The 20,782-nt window shown below is 31.3% G+C and overlaps 2 non-coding genes and 1 pseudogene across 2 annotated transcripts; all 3 read right to left on the bottom strand.

The window, feature by feature from the left end:
- LOC149516869 (aspartic proteinase A3 pseudogene) overlaps positions 1 to 12,026 on the bottom strand; it is a 32,374-nt pseudogene extending 20,348 nt beyond the window's left edge.
- Positions 10,377 to 10,482, bottom strand: LOC149516870 (small nucleolar RNA R71). Its single transcript, XR_016345420.1, has one exon. It is a non-coding gene; the product is annotated as a small nucleolar RNA R71 (small nucleolar RNA).
- Positions 12,027 to 19,900: 7,874 nt separating the features above from the next.
- LOC149516868 (small nucleolar RNA R71) lies at positions 19,901 to 20,006 on the bottom strand. The gene has a single exon (XR_016345416.1). It is a non-coding gene; the product is annotated as a small nucleolar RNA R71 (small nucleolar RNA).
- Positions 20,007 to 20,782: the final 776 nt, after the last annotated feature.

Below are 20,782 nucleotides of genomic sequence, written 5' to 3'. Positions count from 1 at the left end.
TCATTTCGATCAAATATGAATATTTGATTTGAAGAATCATGAATTGAATTGGGGCAAGTCTACCACTGGATTGTGTCAAGCTTTGATCAAAATGTCAACAAAAGAGAAATGAGAAAAGGTATGCAAAAAAAAAAAAGAGAAAAAAAAAGCAAAAAGCAAAAAAAAATGTAAAAAAAAAATTAAAAAAAACAAAAAAAAATAAAAGAAGAAAAAAAATAAAAGAGGAAAAAGAAAGACTTAAACTGAAAACTCGAAAGGGTGGTTTAAGTGCATATAAAAACATAAAAAAATAACTTCATGTGAAGGTCCCTGAAAGGAGGATGATGATTAGCTCAAAGATTGAAGATATTAATGGAATGTGTTTCTGAAGGATGATCCTGAGTTTGAGTTCAAAATTGTTTGAGCAGTCATTATTTTGGATGTCAATGTCCTATTTGAATAAATTGTAGCATTTTGCCTTTGTTTACCCCTAAGTCATTCTTGGCCATACCTTTTTGATCTTTCAATAATAAAGACCCATTTTTTCTTATCCTTCATTAAATGAACATTCCTTGAAAAAATGAAGGAAATGTATCATGTCTGTTACTAATTTGAATAATAGCAAATAAATGAATGACATGTTTCATAAAAAGTTTTTAATTCTTTTGAAAGAAATCCAAGATGAGATAAATGAAAAAAAACATAAGAAATGATTTACAAGGGGGCAAACAAGGTGACCCAATGATGAATCCAATGATAGATTGGTTAATACGACCTGTGAGTTATGATCAGATGAAAAGAATGACATGGATTAGCTGATAAAATTTGCTTTGAGACTATTGATACTGAAACGCTAAGAAAAACTAGTAGAGTCTTGAAAACCTTGTTACCACAATTAAAATTTCATGACATCAGCATTATATACATTGTGTTTATATTTGCATCCTAGATATGACATGCATTTGCATCATTGCATCATTGCATCATCACTCATCACTCATTTTTTATCTCGACTCAGGCCAAATCACTTTTTTGACTTACAACATTGTTTCGATCATTCGTCTTCAACCTCGACTAGGTCTTGGTCATTTTATTTTTTTGATTATTTTAATTTTATTATGAAACCTTTGTGAAACTTGAAATCTTGTGAATCTTTCATTTTTGTGAATTTGAATGTTCTTGCAAACCTAAAATCTTTACGAATCTAGAACCTTTGTGAAACTTGGAATCTTGTGAATCCTTTTTTCTTGCAAATCTAAAAGTCTTTGCGAACCTTGCACCATTGCGAAACTTGAAATCTTATGAATCCTTCTTTCTTGCCAATTTAAAAATTCTTGTGAACCCTGCACCTTTGTGAAACTTAGAATCTTATTAATCTTTTTTTCATGTGAATCTAAAAGTCCTTGCGAACCTTGCACCTTTATGAAACTTGAAATCTTGCGAATTTTTTTTTCTTGTGAATCTAAAAATCTTTACGAACCTTGCACCTTTACGAAACCTAAAATCTTGTGAATCTTTCTTCCTTGTGAATCTTGCATCTTTGTGAATCTAGAACCTTTACGAAACTTGGAATCCTACAAATCTTTCTTTCTTACGAATCTGAGAGTCCTTGAGAACCTTGAATCTTTATGAATCTAGAACCTTTATGAAACTTGATGTCTTATGAATTTTGCATCTTTATGAATTTGAAAATCCTAGTGAGTCTTACATCTTGTGAATCTTTCTTTCTTGCGAACCTGAAAATCCTTGCATCTTGCGAATCTTCCATTCTTATGAATCTAAAAACTTTTGCAAATTTTGAATCCTTGCGATTTTAGGATCTTTTCAACTTTTGTCCAAATTACGAATCTTTGGATTCAAAGTGAAATCTTAAACTTCAATTTTGAATCGTGGTTTTGTCTCGGTCACTCAATCTTAGCTTAGTCCAAATCATTTCTTAAGACTCATGGTTTTATCCTGATCATTTATTTTTGACCTCGACTCAGTCCTGGTCTCTTCATCTTTGACTCTTAGTTTCATCTTGGTCACATGATCTTGGCTCAGTCCAGATCATTTCTTATGACTTATGGTTTTATCTCGGTCATTTGTTTTTGACCTTGACTCAGTCCTGGTCGCTTCATCTTTGACTCGTGATTTTGTCCCAGTCACCTGATCTCAACTCAATCCAGATCATTTAATATGACTTGTGGTTTCGTCCTAATCATTTATTTTCAACCTAGACTTGATTATGGTTACTTCATCTCTAGATTGTGGTTCAATCCCAATCAGTTTTACTTACTAATGTGACTCTTGGGTTGGAACAGAGTAGGTGTTTAAGTCTTTGCACCATCCCTATCTGATAGGAACATGCAAAGAGGGATAGTTGTAGATAACCCATTTTGTCCGAGAATATTTTTTTGGAATTAGGCTTCAAAGATTTTTGAGAGTTAATTCCAGAATCAATTGGCATTAAAAATGATGTGGAGAGATTGCTAGGATTTAATTTCATAATCAATTTACATTAAATTGATAGGGAGAGATTTTGGGATTTGATTTTAGAATCAATTCTCATTGAAACAAAAATAAAATAAGATCCTAGATTTAAGGGGAATTGATTGAGCATGAATTCCTATATAAACCTGTGATCAAAGCAAAGAGGGCATTTAGAGAGAAAAGAAAATGATATTATGCAAAAACTCTAGAGAGAAAAAAAAAGAGAAGTTTGTTTAGCAACCAAGGTGTTTTAGGTCCTGGGTTTGATTTGTTTAGATTTTCAAGGATTAGGATTCAGTGTTTTTGGGTTTGAATTTCTATAGGGTTTTGCATTCCAGGGATTTTTAGGTTTGGTTTTCTAGATAATTTGTTGGGTTTTCAAAAATTCCCTATAAGCATTTGGGATTTATTCATCAATTTCTAAAAAATTAGTTAGAGAGAAGACAGAAAAATAACCATTTCAGAAAGAAAGGCATACTCAAATAATTCTGAAGAAAAGCTAAGTGGTGTGGCTTTTATACTTTCCCAACACAACGCCGTTTTGGATAGCCAAGGATCCATGCGTGACCCATTAACCCATATTCTGACCCATGTGCTAACCTGATCCGATTCGCAGGTTTTCCTTTTCTATTTTCTCCTAATTTTTTTATTTTATTTATTTTATATTTTTAACTTATTTTATTTTCAATTTCTTTTATTTTATAATTTATTCTACCTATTTTAAAAAATAAAATAAGACAAAAACAACCAAAAATAAAAAATCTTTTCAAATAGAGTTTTCAAAATAACAAAAAAAACCTTTCCATAATAATAATAAAAATCTTTTCAAATAAACAAAAATAATTTTTATCCTCTAAACTATTGGAGGGTTGCGTTGAAGTAAGCCTTACCAAACTATTGAGAAGCTTTACTGATTTTTTTGGAATAAAAATTAATAAATCTGACGACAGAGCCTCTTTAAAATGGGACACTAGTCTTTATGAATACTCCTAAGGTAAGAAAATTATCTTGAATTGCTACCAAACTATTGGGACAATTTTAAGATTAATTTTCAATATTAAATTATTTGGTAAATCATAAAAATGATCAAGGCTTGGATAATTTGAAATCAAACTGGTACCATCTTTTGGATGGGCATTATGGGGGTGCTACAGCCTTCTCCATGCGTAACTGACTCTCGAACCTAACATTTATTTTCGCAGATCAGAATATGTTTCAGGTGGCCAATCACACCTAACCAAAAAAGATTGGTGGTAACTCCTTTCATCCATGTTTAGTGATAGGTCCATGGATCTATACATTATGACAAATATCTTCATTAACATCTTCGTGAACCCATTGAACAGAGATACTGGAGATATTTTCATCTAAGTTTTGTTCAGCAAAAGGAAAACATTCAGTTCCATGTTCAACATCATCTTTGGTATATGACTCTATATTAAATAAGTCTCTAGGTTTGTTACGAAGAACAACAAAACAACCCAATTCTTTAGGGTCTTAAAAATAAAAAACTTGTTTAACTTGAGAGAAAAAAAATAAGATTCATCAATGAGTTGTTGTTCAATGTGAATTAATTGAGAGAAATTCACAATTGTAAATCTAACCTGATTTTTCTTAATATCCCTTGCACTATTCATATTAGCCCAATCACACCAAATTAAGATAACTTTTCACTTGCCATAATAATCCAACTCAATGATTTTATTAATCATGTTATAATAGTCAACATTTTCCTCTAAACGGTTTGTGTCTCTAGCACTAGCGTAGCTAGTAGTTGATGAACTAACAACAACTTTTAAATTTTGTGTTCTTCTAAATCTTTCATGAAATTTAGTGTGAAATCTATATCCATTGATGATGAAACCTTTGTATCGTTTCACAATCCTATTCGGCCCTTTTGAAAGACACTTCACCTCTTCACTAACAAGCTTGCCACTCTAAACCTATAAAGGTAGAATAATATATATGTTATTAAGTTTATTTATATCCTAAGCATTCTATGTAGAATTCTCATAATGAGAAGTATGGAATTACTTACAGTTGCTCCAACCATTAATGAAAGTTTTTGGTGAACAACTTATCAAGCTCTAGAGGGTTTGATTATTAATAATATGCACGAGCTCTCAAATTATTTCTATATTCACTACATGCATCAAGATAAAATATTAACAATAAGAAAAATACAATAGATTATGCTTAATGGAATAAATTATTTCCTTGTAGGAAAAGTTACGTGCGAAACAATTCAATTAAGTCATGATGAAAAAAAACACATCGATGTGCTTGTGCCCAAGATTTATCATCTAACTCCACCACTTTAGCTTTGCTTATTGGTTGTCTAAAACTTTCAAAAAGATAAGTGTAGGCAAAGTCATTATGCTGCATACCAATATTTCTTAATGGTCTATTGAATCTCGCTTCAACATCTTCCAAATAATGAGAATAAAATGTCATACACTCTTTTGCTAAATATCCTTCAGCAATAGAACTTTCCGGATAGCATTTGTTGAGACAATAAAACTTTAACCTTCCCAAAAACCTAAGGCATAAAACATTTGTCATATACCTTTTTAACTAGAGTGATATGATCAACACTAACAACCTAATCAAGCTATTTTTGATAAGATACATCCATCGATAATAAACTGGTCAACTGACTTTTGCTTCATATGAAATGTGGATAACCAAATGCATCTTAATAGTGGAGAAGTTTAGAGGGAAAATCTTTTTTAAATGGCATAAAGTAATTACGAATCAATCTTGAAGTTTGTCAAGCTTTTTCACATTTAGAACTTTCCCATAGATGGCTTTAAAAATGTTACTCAATTCAATTACTACTAAAGTGACTTGCTTTGACATTGATGAACATAAAGCAAGGGGAAGTAAGTCCTTCATCAAAATGTGATAATCATGTGACTTCAATGAAGAAAGTTTTCATTCCTTCAGATTCACACATCTTGATATATTTAACGCATAGCTATCCGAAACTTTCACATTTTGCAAAACCTTACAAAACACGTCTTTCTTAGCTTTAGACATTCCAAAATAGGTAAGAGGTAACCGGGATTTCCCATTAGAAAGCAACTTTGGATGAAAGTCATGGCAAATCCCTATACAACTAGGTCAAGCTGAATCTTTAAGTCATTATTTGATCTTTTATTCATATGAAAAATTGCCTCGATAAAATTTTCACAAACATTCTTCTCTATGTGCATTACATCAAGGTTATGACTTAATAAATTATATTCCTAATAAGGCAACTTAAAAAAGATAATTCTTTTTTGTCACAAATCAGACTCACTGGGGTCATCTTCTTTATCTTTCTTCTCATCACTTTGAACATCAAGATCACCAACTTGAATAATAAGTGGTTGGACAACTTCAAAGATCTCCCTCACTCTTTTCCTTGATTGAGTCATTTTTTCATAAGTGAAATTGATATCTTTTAACTTTGACAAGATATTAGACCCACTAATTGGTAATGGCACTCTCTTCAACTATTTAGTTCCATCAAAGAGATTTTTTAGAATCTAAATCGATGATTATCATCTAACCATCGATGATGTGCCATATAACTAAATTCCTACCATTATGTAACCACTTCGAACATGTCTGCGCAACACAACATGGACAAGCATAATGACCATTTTTGCTCTAGTAGATAAATTCACATAAGAAGAAAAATCATTGATAGTCCATAATAAAGCAACACGCATATTAAAGTTATCTTTTTTTGATACATCATAGGTCTCAATTCCTTCCCTTAATTGCTTTAACTCTTCAATAAGAGGCTGTAAGTAGATGTCTATATCATTACTTGGACCTTTCTCTTTAGGAATTATCATAGACAAGATAAATAACTATTGCTTAATGGCAATCCATGATGGCAAATTGGACAAAAGCAATACAACTGGCCAAGTATTATAAGAAGTACTCATCACTTTGAATAGGTTGAATCCATCAGATGCTAGTCCAAGTATAACATTTCGAGAAGCAAAGTCTAAAAACCTAGAATAAAATAATTTGCGTGCCAAAAAATTAGCAAGATGCCTCAGTGATCCATCATTCATCTACTTGTCATGATGCCACCTCATAGAATCTACAATTTTGGAAGACATAAAGAGTAGTTGAAATCTTGATATTAATGAAAAATATCGTAAAACCTTTACAGGCTTTTTTTTTTACATAAACTTCATCATCATCCTCATTCAACCTTTTATCAGGATTTGTGTCCAACTAATGAGAATTACCACACACATGATAAGATTCTTAATTTTTTCTATCACCCCAAAACAACATGCAATCATTGGGACAACTATGAATTTTCTCATATCCAAAACCCAAATCCTTGATCATTTTCTTTGAATCCTTACAAGATTCAGAGATTTTTGTAAAAGGAAACTTTTCTTTCATAAACTCCAATAATAAATCAAAGAGTTTCCCGTCCATCCACATAAGCATTTCAAGTGAAAAAGATGCTCATAGAAAGATAACCTTGAATGCTTAAATCCCTCATAAAGTTCTTCATTCATATCCTTAAGCAACCTAGAAAACTTTTATGCTTCTCTACTAGGTTGTTGGTCACCTACACCTATCTTATGTTTACCAAATTCATTCATTTCAACTTTTGACTCATTAAATCCATCATTTTAGGGAGAGGGATTATGGAAATATTGATTATGAATGTTAAAAGCATCTCGCAATATGCCTTCAATGTCATCTTGTCTAATAAGATCATGTTGATGTTGGGGAGACCTTGAAGTTGAAGGAACTTTAGTTGATGACCTTGACAGTACCAACTCTCCATGAAAATATCAATTAACATATCTCGAGACAAATTCAATACAAATTAAATGTTTCAAAACAACTTCATGCATTTGCCAATCAATATTAGCACGCCTTAAACATGGGCATAATATTATAATATCTTTACTTGTATTCTTAAATGCAAAATTAAGAAAATTTTCCACTTCATCTTGGTACTTTTGACTTTTGCATCCAACTCTTATCCATTTAGTACTTGCTACATTACTAGACCAAAATTATATAATTAAATTATATGAAAATGAACTGTAACATACTTAATTATACTAAGTATTAAACTAAAAATAATAACAATTAGATATTAGAAAAAACCTATTATAATGCGAAAATAAAATAAAACCTATTACATGTCATGCATTGATATCATGTTTCTTAAACAATACAGAAAAAAAATAAGGATAACATCAATTAAAATTTATACAATTTTTAATCAAATATTCATACATCTAAAAACCTACTGTGTAATAGATGAAGATTAAGTATATGGCAAATACTTTACCTTGCAGTATTCACAAATGACTATAGCTATCTTTTTTTGATTCTCTATCTTCTGTTGTTGATGGTTTTCATGCACAAGAAATCTTTTCAAGTAAGATTAAGTCATTTCATCAAACACTATAATTTGGAAAAATAAACAAAACAAATGTCAAGATAAGATGAGAAAATTTTAGGTAACAATAAAGTCTAGACAAAATATATTCATAAAAAAATTAGTTCAAATAAACTTATTTATATTTGGCTTAGTTATTATAATAACAAAAACTAATAAAAAATTATAAAGCTCCACTAAAACATCAAACATCTATAATACAAACATTACACATTTTATAGATCATTCTAATAATTCTAATAATTGTTATAATAAGCAATTGAACAATCATTCTAATAATTTTCATTTTATCCAAAATTAATTATTAATAAAAGGATGGACAAAGTTACAGTATTGGCAAGATCATATTTATAACACCTATTTTTCAAAAAATAAAAAAAATTAATCTTTTAATTTTATTGTGCATTTAAAAAAAAATATTGATAATATATTAATTAGTAATCTCACAATTGATGAGTTTTAGCTAACAAGTTTATAACAACAAGGCCATGTTTTGCATGCCTCAATCACATTAATAAAATCAAACAATTGAAAATTTTCCCATTTCAATCTCATTTTCACTTTATCATCTTGAGTTTACCTTGATTTAAGTTGTTTAGTATTCCATCTAGATAGTAACCATAGCTAATAAAATAGTTGTCCAAATAAATTTGGCCTAAAAGTGAGGTACCACACCTTTTGTTTAGCAATATGAACTCCAATACTCACACTTTTACCACAATCGCAAGGTCCCAAATCCCCTCACACTGTGCAATAACTTGTGTCAGTATTTTGAGGATTTTTTTATGAGTTCTTGGAAAAAAGAGGAAAGTGAGTCAGAATGAGACTTTGTTGGTTTTGTACTTTATTTTGTTGGGTTTGTGACAACATAAATTTCCTATTTTTAGAAGAAAAGCGACAATAGAATGAATCAATTATTTGAATATCATTTGTTTAGATAGTTAGTTGTTTGGAAAGTGACTTGGGGAGCTGGGATTTTAGTCTCATATTTCCTACCTACTTTCATCTCACTATAGGAAGCTTCATATATTGATGAACCTAAAATTGCTAGCTAAAAATTATACATATACATGAAGAAAACCAGTGATCTAGGATAGTGATACCTTATTTTTTATGGAAAGATAAAATTATTAGTTGTGCTCAAATATTAAGGGTAAATACCTTTAGCTATAAATCTTCAACCAAGGGAAGTATGGTGAAAAGGAAAAGTTTACCTATAATACACAAGACTTCTAAGCAGTTAGCCTTGTCATTGAGTTAACTTTGGCTCAAACATCATCCTATTCAACCATTCTCTCAAAATATGTACTACTTAATGGTAATTAAGCAAAAAAAACACTATTGGTATATAGATGAGGCAACAAATAAACTAGTACTATGTTAATTTTAGCTTTTTAATGTGCAAAATACATTAGCAAGCAACCAAAAAAAAAAATTTAACTACACATAGTCTACCCTCTTAAAGCAGAGAAAAACATGGGTTAGGTTTAAAAATCTAACCTTGTTACAAATCTAGCAAGCTAGATTTTTAACAACAAAAAAAATTTTAAAGCAGGGAGAAGCCAGCAACTCCAAAACCTTCAAACATAGGTGACTATTTTAAGCCAACTTGTAACATCACTCATAGTTTTAAACCTAGAGAGTCAAATACAGCATGGGCTCTTAATTCTAAAAGAACCTATGCTTTTGATCGAACAAACAAGGATAAGCTTTAATTGTTTTTAAATGTGGATACAAAGGTCAACTATGTTTTCCAATGCACAAGAAAGAATCTTTACATGAGAATTAAAAAAAAAGTACTACTGAACTAGTTGAAGGTGAAAGATTTGAGCATAAAGTTGAAAAATACATAAATGGTGAAGACAATGACCACGGCAACATGAAACTAACTTTATCAATGTCCTAAAGAGTTTGTGTGGTAAGGCAGCTATTAGCAACAAAAATGGTGGAAAATAAGGAAAATTGGCTTCAAACACTCTAGTCAAGAGCATCGACAAGTTTTATAAGCACTATGTTAGGAATTGTGAGTTGATTTTTTTAGATCTTTGGCTTGAGACTACTCAAAAGAGGATTAAGAGGGAAAGACAAATCAATCTTGCCATCATCATAGCCGAGAAAGACACTAGAGCCCTTAGGGATTATGCTATACCTGATCTTTATAGTTTTTAGCCTAGTATTAGGAGGCTAGTCATACAAGCCAATAATTTTGAGAGTAAACCTACACTTATCCAGATGATACAATTGTCGATGCAATTTAGTGATCATTTGAGTAAGGATTCGAATGCTTATCTTTGGAATTTTTTAGAGATTTGTGATACATTTAAATAAAATGGTGTTATTGAAGATGTCATTAAGCTTAAGTTATTTCCATTTTCCCTTAGCAATAGAGCCAAGAGTTGGTTAGCCTCAATGTCACTAGATTTCATTACCACTTGGGATGATTTAATGCAGAAGTTCATGGCTAAATTTTTTCCTCTGCCCAAGATGACTAAGTTTCGAAATGAGATTACTACATTTTTCAAGCATGACTCAAAGATCTTGTATGAGGTATGAGAGAGATTTTGAAAGCTCCTGAGGTAGTGTCCACACCATGGACTACCAAAATTGCTGGAGATTCAAATTTCTTATAATGGGTTAGTGCCTAACACTAGGACACTTTTAGATGCTGTATTAGGAAATGCTTTAATGAGTAAGACTTTTGGCATAGCTTATATGCTTATTAAGGATATGACAACTAATAATTGTTAGTGGTTGAATAAAAGTCAACATCCTAGAAGAGCTTTAGGGATGTATGAGGTTAGTAAACTTATAGTGATTAGTGCTAAGGTAGACTCCCTAGCTAAATTTGTAGTCATTTCATAGTAAGGTTACACCCTTAAAGCCAAGTCCTAGTCATTCTAGGTTTATTCATACCCATATTTCCTTAGCTATGTGTGATGTATGTGGGGTAGTCATCCAAAGGAGTCATGTCTAAGCACCCACCCAGAAAGTATCCATTGTTTAAGATAGAACTTTAGGCAACCCAACAACCCTTATATTCCCATATACGGCCTAGGTTGAAAGAATAACAATGATTCTAGCTTGTCTATTTAGGTACCATAGTAGCCTTAATACATTAAACCACTTTATCCATCAGGTTTTTAGTAGCCATCATATCAATAGCAACACCTACAACACATAATTTCATATCCATCTATGCCAACCCTTGAGAAAAAACTATCAGTTAAGGATCTTATAGGTTCTTTTATTAAGATTCAAACCTCATTCATACAGAACCAAAATACCATGTTTCAAAATTAATCTGTATCCATAATGAACTTACAAACCTAGATTAGTCAGTTAGTGACCTTTTTAGTACCTAATCAGAGGGCTCCTTACCTAGAAACATAAAGGTCAACCTTGGGAGAGAGGGGAAGGAGCACTGCAAAGCAATCACACCTAGAAGTGGAAGGTAGTTAGCAAGTGGCCAAATTTTAATAGGTTCTCAAGATGTCACAAATAAAGAGTCTAATGATGATGAGCCTAATAGAGCCTAGTTCATGATAGGGGAAAGGGTAAGAAGAAGGATAAAGGTGTAGCACCTGTTCTTACTTAGTTACCACAGATACCATCTTCTAGTGCTTTATTGAATTCATCTAGGCTTACTTCTTTTAGAGTTGAGCCACCTAGATTTTACATTCTTTTCTTTTAGAGTTTGAGAAGTAAAAGGAAGGAAATAATTCTTTAAATTTCTTGAGGTGTTTAAGAAATTACAAATTAATGTCCTATTTATAGATGCACTTGAACAGATGCCTACCTATGCAAAGTTTATGAAGGACACTATCTCTTTGAAAAGAAGATTAGAAGATTATGAGAAAGTTGCACTTATTTGTGAGTACACATCAGTGATTTAAGGAAGACTACCTACAAAGCTTGAAGATCTTGGTAACTTTATCATTCCATGTACTATAGGTAGTATGCCATTTGATAAAACCTTATGTGACCTAGATGCTAGCATTAACTTGATGCCTTGGTCTATTTTTTAGAGATTAGGCATAGAAAAGGCTAAACCTACCTCAGTTACTTTGTAATTGACCGATAGGTCACTAAAATACCCTAGAAGGATTGTGGAGGATGTCTTGGTTAGGGTAGAGAAATTCATTTTACTTATTGACTTTGTGGTTCTTGATATAGAGGTGGATCATGATATCTTAATTATTTTAGGGAAACTTTTTTAGCCACTGCTAGGGCTTTGATTGATGTGCAAAAAAGGGAATTGACCATATTAGTTCAAGATCAAAAGGTTACTTTTAATGTTTTTAAGGCTTTGCCATTCCCTGATAATTTTGATGAATGCTCAGAGTAAAGGTATCTAGTGATGTGATTCAAGATGTTTTACACTTAGAGTACCTTGTTTCACATTTTGAGAACTCCCTTATAGTCAATGAAGCAAAAGACATAGATTTGAGTGATGATGATGATGATGATATATTGATATTCTCTACTTTTCAATTTGCATCACCTTCTAAGGGTGAGCATTTTGTTGATCCTGACAATTCTCCCTATGAGACATTTCATTTTGATGATACTTATTAAAGTCCTAAAGGTGATGGTCTAATTGTTATTGATGGGATATCCTTTTTAATTGATTTATCGATCTTTGAGTAATTTTAGTTTAGTTATACCTATCATAGTCTTTTTAAGAAGAAAGATGTGGATATGCTACAAGAAGGATATGATATGATTTATGTTAATGATTGGATGCTAAAACCAAAACCCATTTACCTTAGTCTTTCTAAGTCTGAGGTTGACAGTTTTCTTGAGAAGTTTACTACTACTTTTATTTGCCCACATGATCCATAATTAGACCATAGTTTTGATAAGATGGTAAAGAAAGAGGTCTTAAAATGGTAAGATTCGGGACATGTTTTACTTTCATGTATTTTGCTTACCTTTTCTTGTACATATTGATGTTTGTTCTTGTTGTAGGTATTTTCTTTGTTTTAAAAGTGAATACGAGCTTGAAATGGATACACTCATTTTGACCAAAGCTTTAATGAGAGATTCACTTACCATGTTTCCATGATGATAGGGGAGTTTCCTTATTCTTCTCTTTTGTGGTTTAGTGCTTGATGTTTACCCATTGAGGAAAATGTGTTGTTTAAATTTGAGGGTATTATGGGAATTTTTGAAAATTCTTTGTAAAATTTTATGAATTTTCCTTTATTTTTGCTTTGAAATTAAGCTTGACTAATGGTAGCTTGAATCATTATTATGCTTGCTTTGATTAGTTTTTCATGAAGCCAATGATAGGTAGTGATTGATAATGAATATAGCTTTAGGAAAAGATTGAATGTGTTTGAAATATGAGATGATGCTTAGGCTTAAAGAATTCTTGGATATGGCATTCATTTGTGAGTTGATACATTGAACATTGAAACGCATTTTTTATCTAGTATTGATTATGTGAGCATGAGATTGTTTTTTGCATTGGTCTTTGAAGTTTTGTTTCATGATTCTAGAATTTGTTTTGATTGTCTCTCAAGGTGAAATTTTAGAGGACACATGATTAGAGAAATGATATAGGCCATCTTTGGATCAATTGAGCCTTTTAGGCCATCCTTGATATAATATTTCCATAGTCACCCCATTTGAGCCTTATGATTCCTTTTCTTTGTTTTGAAACCACATTCCAAGCCCATAGCCTTATTTTGATATTTCTTATCTTTTTGGTCCCTTACCCTATATGCATTAGGATATTCATGTACATTTGTGAGCTATCTATTATTAGAGAGGAAGGATGGAGCTTCGAAAAAAATGAGAAATTGAAAAAAATTGAAAAAAAGAAAAAAAAAAAGAAAAAGTCAAGTAGCAAAAGAAAGAAAAGAATAATTAAAAAAAATGAAAGAAAAGAAAAAAGATAAAAACAATAAAGTGGTGAAAAAGCAGAGACAAAAAAAAAAAAAGAAAAATGGGCAAAATCAAAGTTTGGGTGGGGGGATTCTTTAGCCAAGCTTACCTTTATTGCCTTGAGAGCTCAATGATGATTGATCCTTGACAAGTGATGCATTGTTAGGGTACTTGAGCCAAAATGACTTTTGTCATACCTTGACCCTAGCTTTTCATTACAAGTTTATTAAAGTCCTAAATGATCCTTGGTCATGTGTTTATCTACATTAGTGGAGAGAGATGTGATAAACAAACTTATGGAACATGAGCATGCCTTATTGATCAATGTTATAATGTCTCATGAGTTGTGTAATATTATTACATTTCATGCAAGAAGATATGAAAAAAGTTGTTTGCTTGTGAAACCTTAGTTAAGAATGCTTTCAACCTAGGTAGATTCTTGTGTAATAACACTCATTCTTGATTTTACTTTACTTATATTTACTAATCAATCAATGAGACTATAGTGTTGGATGAAATATTAGAAGTATAATGTGATTCTTGCTAAATGTTGTTTTGCTTGAGGACAAGCAAAAGTTCAAGTTTGGGGGCTTGATTGCATTTAAAATTTTAGTTTCTTAGTGCTTAATTTTAGTGCAATTTGACTATTATTTTAGCTTGTTCTTTAGCATTTCTTATAAGAAATACTCCTAAAATCACAATTTTCTTATGTGTAGGTAAAAATGAAGACAATAAGAAATTTTGGTCAATTAGTGAAAATGGCCTAAAACTAGTATCATTAAGTTAGATTGCCTATGAGGGAGCTTTCTTGAACCTTTCTTCCATGAATTTGTTATTATCATTATTTATAACATTTTTCTAGTGATTTTATTGTTAAATTTGCTCATGAAATACTTGAAATTTTTGTAGCAAAAAATGAAAACATATATGCATGCAAAAGGCTTAACAAGGAAAAAATAGTGCACTAATGGCATGGAATGCAACTTTCATTTGCATGAGAATTAGGCATCACATTTTGGCATTCAATGGAAGACTTCAAGAGGTGATGACATGGCATATTGGAGTGCTTTCATTGGTCATAACTTGAACGTTTTGGAAGTGAAAAAACACACAAGGAAGGCTTGCAATTGAGGAAAAACAATGAAGCCAAATAGCTATACACCAAGTGCAGAAGCAAGGAGGAAAAAAGTCTCTAGAAGCTCACCTCATTGTAGATATTTTGAAGAGATTTTTTGAGGCTCCATTCATCACTCACTTGTGAGCTAGCCATTTTAAGGAGACTTTAGCCTAGGATTTTATTTTTCTTGTTCTTTAATTTTGCACTTTCTTTTACTACATTTTATTTTCTTAGCAATCAAATAGTCCTTGATCTTTAAGTTTTTCTATTGATTTTGATTGCACTTTTACATTTTCTCAAGTATTTTTCAGTTTTCTTTATAGTTTTGGCAATGAAACTAGCAAATTTTATTGATTTCTAGCTCAAATCTTCAAGTTTTCTTGTTGATCTCAATTCTATTTCTGCATTTTCGCACTTGACCTAGTTGTAATGTTTTAATCAAAACTCAATCATTCCTTATTTGGTTTTGCTCCAATTTTTTAAACAATTTCTTAGCTCATTAGGCTCTAACATAGTAAAAAGTCAAAATCAAATTCATTCCCAAACAATACAGTTAATTCTCTCAATTTGAGGTTGAAATCTAGATCCAGTGCCCAAGCATGATCTCCAAGCTTGAGCACAACTTTTCTATCCACTGGGAAAATTGTTTGATCCTCCCAACCTTTGATCTCTTAGATTTACTTTTTGTCTTTTTTATTTCCATTTTTTTGCAATTTTTTTATGATTTTGATAGCTGTTTGGATTAATTGTGTTGTTCATGCTTTGTTTTCTACTTAGTTGTGTACTGTTTGGTTTCTAGCTTAGTGAACCTTTGATCTCTTAGATTTACTTTTTGTCTTTTTTATTTCCATTTTTTTGTAATTTTTTTATGATTTTGATAGCTGTTTGGATTAATTGTGTTGTTCATGCTCTGTTTTCTACTTAGTTGTGTACTATTTGGTTTCTAGCTTAGTGAGCTGATTTCCTTGTTAATTTCTATGATTTTTAGGTTGAATCTTATAGAAAACTTATTCATAAATCATTCCTTAGCTCAGTCCTAGTTCATTTTCATTAGAAGCTTTTAGATCTAAGTTTTCTCTTATCAATTCAATGAGTTTAGGATGGAATTTCAATTTATGTTTTGGTTTTTCTTAGTTAGATCGTACATTTTCTTGCACTTTTTGTTCTTTAAATCAGTTTTAATTCTAGGTCCTTAATTGATCTTTTCATTCCCAATTCATTTGCATTTTTTTATGCATCATAGATCTAAAAGAGTTGATTCAAGTTTAGTTTATAAGCTAGTTACTAGTTTCAGTTTCATTGGTTCTTCCATTGGGTTTGTGTAGATTTTCTTTGATTTTTTTCTTTTCAAAGTGATTTTTCATGTTGTTCTCTTATAGAGCTTCAAAATTCTAGCTTGTTTAAATTGATCATGTGAAATTTTAATGCAAAATAGTAGCTAGAAGTTTGTTCAATTTGCAATGTTCATTAGTTATAGTTTTCATAATTTTCCTTCTAGTTTTAGTTTAGGCTACTTAGTTGAATTTTATGACTTTTAGTTCTTAATTTTTATTTTAATTATGATTTCATTTAGTTTAGTTACTACTTTTTTTTTTTCATTTGACATCATTTATATACTTGTTATTCTTGATCATTTTTTTTTTCATTTACTTAGCTTTATATTTTTTATGCTTTATCCACTTTTATTTTTTTAGTTAATTTTCATGCTTTTTTTTTTATGGAACCAACTTTAGAAGGGTATTGGGATAATAGCTACTTAGTTTAGGAACCTTTTTACCTAATTTCTATGGGATGATATCTTGACCAAAAGGTCACTATTATTACTTGTATAGCCTGTGCACTTGCAGTTTTGTCTAATCAAGTTTTTGACATGACGTGGCTAAAGTGTCAGGCTAAGAGTTAGAAGATGGGGGGGCCTTGACATTATTAAGGAACTATTTGACTATATTTTCATCCTTCTCATTTGAGTGGTATTTTAAGAATTCCTAAATTACTTAATCATCAAGCTTCACATTATTATCAGCCGTTTGAATATTTCTCAAGAACTCTTCAAACTTGTTATCAACATCTTCACTAGGCTCCATAAGACATGTGGTTGAGGGTGTATCTAGATTTTTCTTTAAACACCCCTTATCAACATACGTATCCACCACATTCATTTTTGACAATCCAACATTTGTTCTTAAAAGTGTTGCAAAAATGAAACGGCTATCCTAAAAAAGGCTTAGATAAGTCTTCATCAACATAATAGATACTATCCCTTGAATTTTAGATCCTAGAACTAGTCCATCATCTTGACTCTGGTCTTCAATTTCCTCTAAAGACTCTAAAGGATATGGTTCCACAAAATCACCACAAAACTCTATCATTTTTAGACTAAAAAACATGACCCAACTCTTGATCATACCTCATATCATCTTGATCTCTACTCCAACCTATAGTTTCCTCTAAAGGTTCTATAGGTTGAGGCATTTCATGTTCAGGCCCCCTATAGTACTCCTCACCTACCCCTAAAAGCATGGATTTAGTATCACTAGGTGAGGTATCCTGAGGATAGGTGCTAAGGGTGCTATGAATTTGACCTACATGAATCTCTATATTCCTTATGGAAGTTTCTTGATCTTGAAAAATGTTTCTTACATTTGAAGCATAACAGACTGTTGTGATGCAATTATGTCGAGCATCTCTTTTAAGGATTGTGTTTCCTCTTGAAAAGGAAGAAATTATGGTGAGGGGAATTGTTATGGTGTGGTAAAGTAATCTGGTAATATGGGGTGGGATGGATATTATGGATCCTGAGGATATTGATAAGACAAATTGTAAGGTGGAAAATACTGTAGCGAATCAAGATATTACAGTGAAGGATATTGAGGTGGAGAAAATTCAATTAGGTAAGTCAAGGAAGATATATAGATATAAAACTGAATGATTGCTCCTGACTCAATCTTATAAGGAACTCGAATGATTTTCCCACTCTAGAGTGTAGGTGTTTAAATAGAATTCAAATTGTTGACTATCTGGGTAGCCCATAAATTGAATAGGTTCAATGGTAATTAGACACCTATCATTAAAGTGATTTCCCCCACAACTATCACAACATAGAAATGGGCTCAGGGATGGATGGACAAGACTAGGTTCATATTGAGTTCCAATGGCATCTATTTTATCAGCTAGAGTTGCTATTTAAAAGGTAAAAGCTTTAATGGGATCAGATTCATATTCATTAGTAGCACTCCTAGATATTGAATTCTCATATGACTACTGGTTTTGAAATTTTGACTCAAATGGGGAAGTGAAATCTCTAAAAGTATTATGCCCTAAAGGTTTGGCCATAGTGCTTTGAAATCCATCAATGTGAGATAAGGTATAATCACTCCAAAACATAGGCTCAAAAAGACTTAATAGATTATCCCAGTTCATTGAAGAGCAACTTAAAGTACAAAAGCTAAGAAAAAAATGATCGGAACTACACCTAGGTATGCTTGGTATTAATATTATTGCTAAACTATGCCTATTATCCTTAGCAACGGCACCAAAAATTTGTTGCTTCCTTTCAAGATTACCATAAGTGTATGGGTTGCAAAAGTAATAAGATCAGAAGTATTTTGAGTTATCATCTCCTTATGGATTGGAAGTTCTAGACCTAAGGGTAAGTACCAATTTGACACTTCGGATATATCTAATTTAATGAAATTTTTTTAGTGAACTAATTAACCTAAATTAATCTAAATAAAATTACCAAATATATAAACCTAAATTGCTACAAATTATAAAGAGAGTAAAAACCTAAAGTTAAACCTACTAAAAATAAAACATGCTAAAAATACGAAGTTTCTAAAAATAAAAAATTTAAACAACTTAGTAAAAATTAACAAGGCATGAAAAATAATTTCTAAACACTTAAATAGGACATTAAACATGAAAGCATAATAATTTAAATGCAAAAAATTAAAATAAAAATAGAAAATTAAACATACAAGCAAACTAACCTATATTCCTACATGACCTATGTGACTTGTAATCACCTAAACATGCATGAAATATAATTGAACATCAAAACAAACTACATAAACATGAAATAGACTTAAAACGCAACATCTAACTATTAATAAATTACAAACAAAATAGAATTGAAATAGAAGAAACTTATCATGCAAAGACTGAACATGACATGCTAGCTTAATGCAACCTACGGTCTAAAATACTATGCAAATGTGACCCACCTAAGGAATTTGCAAAAACTGTTTAATGCCTTAAAATATACTTAAAATTGAACAAAAAGATGCATGTGACCCCTACCCAAAATAGAACACAAAATGCAAAAATTAAATACAAACTGATACACTAGAATGCATGGAAGCTAAGACCTATGAACTAAGATGCTAGGAAAATGTACCTAAGGAGTTTGCAAAAACTATTTTAATACCTCAAAATAGACATGAAAACAAACAAAAACGGTGAATGAAAGCTTTGCCTAAAATTGACCAAAAACTTAGCAAAACTATGTTCAAACCAAAAGCAAAATAAAGGCCTAAAATGAAAATCTAATAGGCTAAATGCTTTCTAAATAAAAAATGCCCATATGTAACATGAAATCTAAGCCTAAAATCTTAAAACAGACATGAAAATGAACAATAAATATGCAAGGAACTTCATCAAAACAAAACCAAAACAAGTTGAAAAACTAGGTTTAGAAATGATAATCAAAATGCATGGAAATGCTTGGAAACAAAAACCATAACAAAGTTATTTTAGCAAGCATGTAATAAACATCAAATAACCAACATTTCCATCCACTCAATGTCAATAAAACAAAATGTAAAAATAACCCAAAACCCATAACACAGAACACAAAAATGAAATAAAACTAGTAGAAAATATCATAATGCAATAAAACATGAAATAAAATTAAAATGGAAGAATCAAGTCCCTTAGGCCCCCATGGGAAATTTCTCAAGCTGGCTTTGTTCAATTCTTGGCTCATTTCTTTTCTCCATCCAAAATGGCCAAGATGCATAATGATATTATATCTTTTAAGCAATTTGAGGCTAAATCCCTATTTGATGAATGGGAGAGGTATAAGGAGTTGTTAAGGAGATGCCATCACCATGGTTTGCCAAAAGGTTACAAGTGCAAATTTTTTATAATGGGCTAGTGGGGCAAGCTAGGACCATAATTGATGTTGCTAATAGAGGGGCTTATATGAGTGAGTCTATAGATAAAGCTTATGATTTGATTAAGGAGATGGCCATAAACAGTTATGAATCAGCTAATGAAAGGTTTGTACCTAAGAAATCTGTTGGGATTAATGAACTTGATGCACTTGCTACTCTTACCTTCAAAGTGTCCACCTTAGCTAAAAAAATTGAAAACTTAGAATCCAACCCTTCCCCTAACCTTATTAATGCCATCCAAAGTCCTTTTATTTTCTTGTGATAATTGTAAGAGGAATCATACTCTAAATAGGTGTCCCATTAAAGTAGAGCATATTCAATATGTTACTTAATTTAAGCAACAATTTAATCCTTATTCTAATAGCTACTACTAGTGTGAAAGAAACATTCTAACATTTCATAGGGTAATAACCAACTTCAAGTTTCAAATTTATATTCTAAACCTATGAACCCACTTGCTTTCCATTAACCACTACCATAACAATACTATCCACCACTCACCTCAAGAAAAAAAACCATCATTGGAAAAGATTTTTACCTCGATTCTACAAAACCAAGTAGACTCTATTAAGAATCTTGAAGTGCAAGGGGGTCAATTAGCAAATGCCCTTAATAGCTGCCCCTAAAGAACCTTAGCTAGTACCATTGAGCAAAACTCAAAAAGACAAGGTAAGGAACAAGTGTTAGCATTTTTACTTTAGAGAATGAGAAACCGAA

The sequence above is a fragment of the Durio zibethinus genome, chromosome 9 (assembly GCF_047325235.1).
Source record: "Durio zibethinus cultivar Kanyao isolate XHJ-2024 chromosome 9, ASM4732523v1, whole genome shotgun sequence".
In the NCBI taxonomy this organism is placed as follows: Eukaryota; Viridiplantae; Streptophyta; class Magnoliopsida; order Malvales; family Malvaceae; genus Durio; species Durio zibethinus.
Note: the sequence above shows the minus strand (reverse complement) of the source record. Positions and strands in the feature narration are given on the sequence as shown.